Raw genomic sequence first — 7799 nt, forward strand, 5'->3', positions numbered from 1 at the left:
TTTCTGGAGCATATTACCCTACTATTGCTATGGCTTTAGTACATACAGCTGAAATTTCTTTTCTACTCTTTGAATTTAAGAAGAAAGAAAGATATACGGATGTTGTTGAAAGAATGCAAGCAAAATTCAAAAAATATTTCTTTCCAATTCATCCGATTTACTTAATTGGTGCTGTATTAAATCCTTCTATTAAGATGTCTGACTATCACCAATTAATGAATGCTTTATACACTTATATGGAGATTGGACCAACTGAAACCCCAGATATATATGTTTCTATGAACAAGCTAAATGATTATTTACAACAATTATATAATTATTATGCAATTATAATTGATAATGCTGCGCTTAATGTAGCAATGTTAATCCCACTATGCAATGTACCACTTCTACTAATATGGATGATGAAGAAGGCCTTGATAGTTATAATATTTTTTCTACATTTTCTAACACTCAAACCAGTAGCAAGAACATTGATGAAATTCAATTTTACTTGCAGAAGCAAAAAGAGCCTCGCACAAAGGAATTTTCACCGTTGGGATGGTGGCATGAGAATGGAAAGCAATTTCCTATTCTTTCCTCTATGGCTCGAGACGTGCTGAATGTGCCAATTTCAACTGTTGCATCAGAGAGTGTATTTAGCCAAGCAAGACAACAACTTGGAGACACCCGTCACTCATTGGAAAGCAATGCTTTGGAAGTTTTAGTATGCTTCAGAGATTGGATTAGATCGGAACGAAGAAATCAAGGACGTGAAGATGTTGATAGCCCAGAAGACGAGGAACTTGGAGATATATTAACACATGGTAACCCATCCGAACTTAACACTCCAGAAGAAGGCCACTTAGTTCATATTGATTATGACGAACTTACTAAGGCAATGCAAAACCTTTGAAAGTTTGAATTTACTCTTTTTTGGTTAATTTACTTGTTGTTAAATGTAAACCTTTCAATTTGTAAGTTTGAATTTTGAAATAAATGTAGCACTTGCAATTTATAAGTGCAATTTTTTCCCATCTTCATTGTATACTTTATATTTTTACTTTATATTAATATAACTTACAATAGTTATACAAAATACAAAAAAAAAAATTTAAAAATAACTGGCCCGACCCGACCCATTCAACCCGTAACCCTTACGGTTCAATTTTTACCCGGATGAACCCGAACCCGTTAAACCCGATAAGCCCAACCCGTAACCGGACCGGACCATAACCCGTACGGGTACTAAAATTCCCTACCCAGCCCGGCCCGGCCCACCCGTTAGACACCCATAGATTCAAATGATAACGATTGACTTATGAAATAATTTAGCAGTTAACCGTGCATTGTAGGAACTATTCCTCTTTGATTTAAGTAGTAGGCTTCCACGTAACCCATGACTTCTTACCGGTAAAAGTAAATAGAAGAGGAAGTAAAGAAGTGAAGTCTACTAATGGGCGTGATAATTAGCCTAACACTTTGAATCCAAAATTACAACAAAAGGAAAATAACAAAGTTACTGATATTTCTTACTCAAAATCAATAAGGATAATGTAGTAGCCAAACTTTTCATAACACAAGATATTCATTTTCATGATAAAAACTATCGAACTATTATCTAAAAACAGGAAATAATTGTGAAATTTGCGCGAGACTCATAAAATTAACAGGAAAAGAGTCTTTTTTACCTCATTTGACACTTATAGATTGGTGCTATGTGCTATAGACAGTTAACAGATATGCCAAATGAAAAGAATAGGTTTTTAATGAGAAAAAGGATTTTTCCAATTGACAAATAATCTGACAGTAAGAAGAGTTGCTTAATTGATTTCATTCTCCAATTTTATAAAGTGAATGAAAGAGGGAGAGAAGGCAGAAATACATGAATTCTTAATAATTATTGGAAGCTCAAAGGAGCAAACATTGAAGGGACATTCTAAAGGTTGAGATAGTATGTACATTTGCAATAAAGTATCGGAAGATGAAAGCAATACTTAGGAGTTGAATAGGCTGCATTAAGTAGTACAAAAATATTTATTGGAAGGTAAGTTTACTTTTTAGTCCAAGAATATTAGTGAAGTAGTGTTTATATAATTATATTAATGGGTAAAATAGTCCTTCAATTTTTTTGAACATTTTGGTAATTCAATTTTGACATTTGGAGCTTCCTACTTTTAGTATAACTAGTATACCTACCGCGCGATACACGAATTATTAAAAAAATATATTAGCATGATAATATTGCTCTTAATTATTTGCTCATTTGAATTCTATGAAAGTATGGTACATTACTAAATTTACTACGTAAATACAGAAATATGGTCAAGGATGCTGAATTAAAAGGGAGCCATCTCAAACTCAAAAATAACATGGTTTCTAATCGTGCACTTTAGGAACCTTTTTACCAGGTCCTAAACCGGGATGCTGTGGCTTAAACGCTCGAGTATTGATTTCTGTTTTTTCCATTTTAAAGGGGTGACTTCAATACCTCATTCATAAAACATATAGCAGACGTTTGAAGTTTCACAAACACAAATAGATACGGAAACCTTAACTACACAAAGACACTTATTCAGCTCTTGATTCATTCACTTAACTCACATATAACATTCAAAAGTTCCGTCTTATTATTCTTTGAATGATATAACAACATAAACGTTCAAATGCGATATTTCAAAAATTTCCAGTAGCTCTTCTACTATCTATTAAGTCGATAACATAAAGAGTCAAGTAACTTCAGATTATAAATCATCGTTGATCTAGCTTCAGATTATGAATCATCATTGATCTGGCCTACATCAAGCATATGGCTTTTTACAACTTTTAAGAGTAGATCTGGCTAAAGTGTGAAACCGTGCCTTGATCACTTTCCAATAAGATAATTACTTAACTACACAGATCAGGAATTGGGAGATGGGAGTGTGTCATGACCCAAATTTCTCACCGTCGGGACTGTGATGGCGCCTATTGCACTCGCTAGGCAAGACAACGCTAGAGTTCTATTCACCTTTTTTCTTTACTTTTTATAGTTAAAATTTAACAAAACTAAATCAACAGAAATAAAAGCGGAAGTACATAATTAACTGATTTTCCTTATACTATTAACAAAAACCGAAACAGTTACCACCTAGAAATTGGTGTCACAACCCACGAACATTCTATGAATATCTACAAGTAATAGTTTGAAAGAAAAGTACATCTGTCTCGAAAGAAGATAAAACAGAAATGTAAAACATAGGGGGGGACGCCAGGGCCTACGGACGCCTGCAGGACTACCTTAGGTCTCCTAGGTGAATACTTGCAACCGACCTCTCGATCAACCACAACCAGCTCCAAAATCTGCACAGAAAGTGCAGAGTGCAGTATCAGTACAACCGACCCCATGTACTGGTAAGTGCCGAGCCTAACCTCGACGAAGTAGTGACGAGGCTACGGCGGGACATAAGCAATATAACATGCAACAGTTTATAATAAAACAAAAAGGAAATGTGGAACAAATTGGAACAGTAACTTCCAAATATGGAACCTGAACTTCTTGCTAGTACTCAGCTATAACCAGTCCTTAAGTGAGTTACAATACTATAGGAATAAATCACAGCAGAAGAAGATTACATAAACAACAAATGATGCGGCGCGCATCCCGATCCACCATATAATCAATAACAATATGAACATTCACCCTTATTACTCCTTGTTGCGGCGTGCAACCCAATCCCGTCAGTCCACCCTTATTACTCCTCAATATATCACCCTTATTCCTCCTGTTGTGGCGTGCAACTCGATCCCACCTGTCCACCCTTATTACTCCTTGTTCCGGCGCGCAACCCGATCCCACCAGACAATCATATTTCACCCTTATTTCTCCTGTTGCGGCGTGCAACCCGATCCCACCATATCAGTACCAATCAAAAAATAAGAACAAGTATTTCACAATTTAGCTCAAAATCCTCCACAACAATTATACCTCAAACCAAAACAACGAGAGATCTATACAGTTATGAAACTTTACCATTTAATACTACACAACGAGACCAACCAAAGTGTACCATGAAGCACCAATAACCCAACTCAAACCAACAATGTAATATAATGAAACTACGGAACAATTAATACTTTCAATAGAGGAAACAACATTTAACAAGAGGCAATTAGACATGGAAGCATCAATAAGCAAGTAGCAGTTAAGACAGGAAAACAGTATATTAGGAACGGGGAAGGGAACAAGCTAAATAGATAATTTGGCGGCGCATAGGTACTCGTCACCACACCTATACGCCACACACATGGAATTTCACATAGCAATTAAGTCGGGGATCCCTAATCCCTCGAGTCAAGGTTAGACCAAACACTTACCTCAATCCAACGGCCAACTCAAAGCTCAAATATCTCTTTTCCTCTAGATTCCACCTCCAATCCATCTAGTCATAATTAACTTAATAACATCAAGTATCGCTAAAGAAATTAATTCCAATGCATAATCACAGGTTTCCAATAATTAAAAAACTGACCTCGGGCCCACTTGGTCAAAACTTGAGGTTCAGACCAAAACCCATTCACCCATTCACCCACGAGCCCAAATATGTAATTAGTTTCGGAATCTGACCCCAAATCGAGGTCTAAATTCCCAAATTTTCAAAATCCCCAAAAATTTCCCAAAATCCTAATTTTACCATGAAAGAACAAGATTTAGGGCTAGAAATCTAATGGATGTTGATGTAAATTGCAGGAAATGAGTTAAAGAACGCAGACCTATGATTTGGTGTTGAAATCCCTCTTCAAAAGTCGCCCTAGGTCGAGTTCTAGTGAAGAAGATATGAAAATTTGAGCAAATCCCGACTTAGGTTCTGTTTTAAAATCACTGGACAGGTCTTCTTCGCATTCGCGAGAAGCCTGTTGCATTCGCGATGCGCAACGGCCAAAGGCCTTCACGTTCGCGAGATACCCATCGCGTTAGTGAAGGCATACTCCCCCCAGCCTCCGCGTTCGCGAGCCTAGTGTCACGTTCGCGATGAGTAACTTTCTCCTCCCCCAGGTCCCATGCTTCGCGTTCACGATAACCTGGTCGCGTTCGCGAAGGGTAATGCCCCCAACGCTCCGCGTTCGCGACCAGTGCTTCGCGTTCGCGTAGAAGGATTTCTCCTTCAGACCAACATACTCTTTGCGTTCATGAGAGTCCCTTCGCGAGCGTGAAGAAGGAAATACCAGATGACAGCTGAAGCCAAAAACACCAGAATTTTCAAGTCCAGAACATCCCGTAGCCTATCCGAAACTCACCCGAGCCCTCGGGGCTCCAAACCAAACACACACACAAGTCTTAACACATCATACGAACTTGCTTGTACGATCAAATCGCCAAAATAACATCTAGAACTACGAATTTAGCACCAATTTGCATGAAATTTTTCAAAGAAAGTTTTAAAAACTTACTAACTTTTACAACCAAAGGTCCGAATCACGTTATATCTGTCCCGTTTTCTCACCAAATTTCACAGATAGGGTATAATTATCATAACAAACCTGTACGAGCTCCGGAACCACAATACGGACCCGGTATCAACAAGATCAATTATTAAACAAATTCTTTAAAACCTTTTGTATTTCCAATTTAATAATTTTCATCAAAATTCATTTCTCGGGCTAGGGACCTCGGGATTCGATTCCGTGCATACGCCCGGGTCCCATATTTTACTTCGGACCCTCCGGGACCGTCAAAACACCGGTCCGGGTCTGTTTACTCAAAATGTTGACCGAAGTCAACTAAAATCAACTTTTAAAGGTAAAACTTGATATTTTCTCAAATTTTCACATAGAGGCTTTCCGAAAATGTGCCCGGACTGCGCACACAAATCGAGGAGAAAAAAATGAGGTTTTGAAGGCCTCGGAACCCTGAATTGGGTTCTAAAACACAAGATGACCTTTCGGGTCATCACATTCTCCACCTCTAAAACAACCGTTCGTCCTCGAACGGACATAGAAAAGTACCCGAGTCGGTGAAAAGATGGGGATATCTGCTCCTCATATCGAACTTGGACTCCCAGGTAGCTGCCTCAGCAGGTTGACCTCTCCACTGCACACAAACTGAAGGATAACTCTTCGATCTCAACTGACGAACCTGCCGGTCTAGAATAGCTACCGGCTCCTCCTCGTAGTCAAATCTTTGTCCAGCTGGACAGTGCTGAAATCTAACACGTGGGACGGATCGCCGTGATACTTCCGAAGCATGGAAACATGAAACACTAGATGAACCGCTGATAAGCCTGGTGGCAACGCAAGTCTGTAAGCCACCTCTCCCACTCGATCAAGGATCTCAAAAGGCCCAATGAACCTGGGGCTTAACTTGCCCTTCTTCCCAAATCTCATCACGCCCTTCATGGGAGACACCCGAAGCAACACTCTCTCTCCGTCCATGAATGCTACGTTACAAACCTTACGGTCGGCATAACTCTTTTGCAGGTCTATCCTGAATGATCTTAACCTTATCCAAGGCATCCTGTACTAAATCTGTACCCAGCAACCGAGCCTCCCCCGGCTCAAACCACCCAACCGGCGATCGACACCGTCTACCATATAATTCCTTATAGGGAGCCATATGGATGCTCGACTGGTAGCTGTTGTTGTAGGCAAACTCCGCTAACGGCAAGAACTGATCCCAAGAACCTCCAAAGTCAATAACACAGGCTCGGAGCATTTCCTCTAAAATCTGAATAGTATGGTCGGACTGTCCATTCGTCTGAGGATGAAACGCTGTGCTCAACTCGACCCGCGTACCCAACTCACGTTGCACTGCCCTACAGAAATGCGAGGTAAACTGCGTACCTCGGTCAGAAATGTTAGACACGGGCACACCATGAAGACGAACGATCTCCCGGATATAGATCTCTGCCAACCCCTACGAAGAATAGTAAACTGCCATAGGAATGAAATGCGCTGACTTAGTCAGCCTATCCACAATAACCCATACTGCATCGAACTTCCTCTGAGTCCGTAGGAGTCCAACAACGAAAACTATAGTGATACGCTCCCACTTCTACTCAGGAATCTCAATCTTCTGAAGCAAACCACCAGGTCTCTGATGCTCGTACTTTACCTGCTAACAATTTAACCACCGAGCTACATACGCAATAATATCCTTCTTGATCCTCCTCCACCAGTAATGCTGCCGCAAGTCCTGATACATCTTAGCAGCGCCCGGATGAATAGAATACCGGGAACTATGGGCCTCCTCTAGAATCAACTTACGAAGCCCATCCATATTAGGCACAAAAACACGACCCTGCATCGTCAAAAATCCATCATCTACAACTGTAACCTGCTTGGCATCTCCGTGCCGCACTGTGTCCCTAAGGACAAGCAAATGAGGTTCATCATACTGCCGATCTCTGATACGCTCAAACAAGGAAGACCGAGCGACTGTGCAAGCCAAACCACGATTGGGCTCAAAAACATCCAACCTCACGAACTGATTGTCCAAAGCCTGAACATCTAACGCAAGCGGTCTCTCACCACTGGAATATACGCAAGGCTGCCCATACTAGCTGACTTCCTACTCAAAGCATCGGCCATCACATAGGCCTTCCCGGGATGGTACAAGATAGTGATATCATAGTCTTTCAACAACTCCAACCACCTTCTATGCCTCAAATTGAGCTCCTTCTGCTTGAACAAGTACTGCAAACTCTTATGATCAGTGAACACCTCACACGACACACCATATAGATAGTGCCTCCAAATCTTCAGCGCATGAACAATGGCTGCTAGCTCCAAGTCATGAACTGGATAATTCATCTCGTGAATCTTCAATTGTCGCGAAGCATAAG

This window comes from Nicotiana attenuata, unplaced genomic scaffold (genome assembly GCF_001879085.1).
Source record: "Nicotiana attenuata strain UT unplaced genomic scaffold, NIATTr2, whole genome shotgun sequence".
Classification (NCBI taxonomy): Eukaryota; Viridiplantae; Streptophyta; class Magnoliopsida; order Solanales; family Solanaceae; genus Nicotiana; species Nicotiana attenuata.